The sequence below is a fragment of the Lacerta agilis genome, chromosome 4 (assembly GCF_009819535.1).
Source record: "Lacerta agilis isolate rLacAgi1 chromosome 4, rLacAgi1.pri, whole genome shotgun sequence".
Classification (NCBI taxonomy): Eukaryota; Metazoa; Chordata; class Lepidosauria; order Squamata; family Lacertidae; genus Lacerta; species Lacerta agilis.
Genome location: NC_046315.1, coordinates 24966506 through 24967951, shown reverse-complemented (window position 1 = coordinate 24967951; position 1446 = coordinate 24966506). Strand labels below are relative to the sequence as shown.

General features: G+C 47.2%; 1 non-coding gene across 1 annotated transcript; it reads left to right on the top strand.

Annotated features, from left to right (window-relative positions):
* Positions 1 to 1029: 1029 nt before the first annotated feature.
* Positions 1030 to 1102, top strand: TRNAK-CUU. The gene has a single exon. It is a non-coding gene; the product is annotated as a tRNA-Lys (tRNA).
* The last annotated feature ends 344 nt before the right edge of the window (positions 1103 to 1446 follow it).

Genomic DNA, 1446 nt, shown 5'->3' with positions numbered 1-1446 from the left:
TTCCCATATCCCAGAGAACACTAAACTATTGTCCTGTTAACATGGAGGCCACGGCCTAATAGTTGCAAGGAGTTTTTCTGGACTATGGAAAATGGGTGTCCATGCGTCATATGACCTCTTTGACCAGTTAAACAGCAGAATTTGTAAATGATTTTCATTCAGCCAGGGTTGTAGGAAGGGTATGAAGGAATATGGAAATCGCTGCTCCAGTTCCAATATAATATATGTGTGATTCAATTTTTAGTGTGTGTCACTTTCTATCTCGCAAAGGATAAGGTAAGTCTACAGTGGACACTCCTCCAAAAGAAAACTGTCCAAGCCTGAGCAGAAAAAGCTATGCTGCACTTTCCACCACTGTTGAAGGGAAGAAAACTGTGTCTGTAAAACTTTAATTGAAGCAGAGGTGCCAACCTGAGAAGATTGGGAGGGGGGTGATGACACACACATTACGTGTGTGTGACACAGGGATGCCGGGAGGAGCCAGGGAGTGGAGCCAAACATGGCGGCAGTGTGGCTTCAGTGGCTGGTGGCTCCTCCTCTCTGGTACTCAGTCTCCACCTCCTCCTCTTTCTGCCGCCACCAGCCACTCCTTCCTCTCCGTGGCAAGGAGGAGGAGGAGGAGGAATCGTCAGCCACTGAAGCTGTGCCATGTTCAGCTTCACTCTCGGCCTCCTCTGCCCCAATTGTTCTCAATGTGGGGCGACTGCCCCTCAAATATTTTATTGGGATCTGAGCCCCTTAGAGTTGGTGCCTATGAAATGAGGCCAATAATAATGGCTTCAATAGGACTACTCTAATGCACGTTGGTTAAAAAAACTACATTGTGTGGTAAAAAGTCAGATGGGCAGATCATATAGTGCTGTTTTGCAAGTGCAGCTTTGGCAGGGCTAATGCTAGGATAGCATAGTCAAGATCCTATGCTCTCTGGGCAGCAGAATAAACAGTACCTGTTAAAACAAAAGCGAATGCAGCAATAATAGGAAGTGTTCATGCAGTGTCCCTGGAAACTCTGCAGCCTGTTGCTAAGGCCCCCAGATAGCTCAGTTGGTAGAGCATGAGATTCTTAATCTCAAGATCATGGGTTCGAGCCCCATGTTGGGTGAAAGATTCCTAAATTGCAGGATGTTGAATTAGATGATCCTCGTGGTCCCTTCCAATTCTACAGTCCTATGATTCTACTGTATATGATAGAGTTATACATGCATGGACAGCACCAACCAGCTTCCAACGGTGGCCAAATGGCCACCATGATTTCACCAAGTACAGTATGCTTGCAACAAACAACCACTGAGTAGAGAAGAGACTACAGCCAGCAGGGAGAATCCACGGCATCCCAAGAGAAGGTTCTGAGTCCTGCTATGGGAACGGTGCCTTTGTGCGGAGACGCTGTTTCTATAATGCTGCACACACCACACTCCTGCGTTGCTGTCTCTCTGGCAGTGGTGC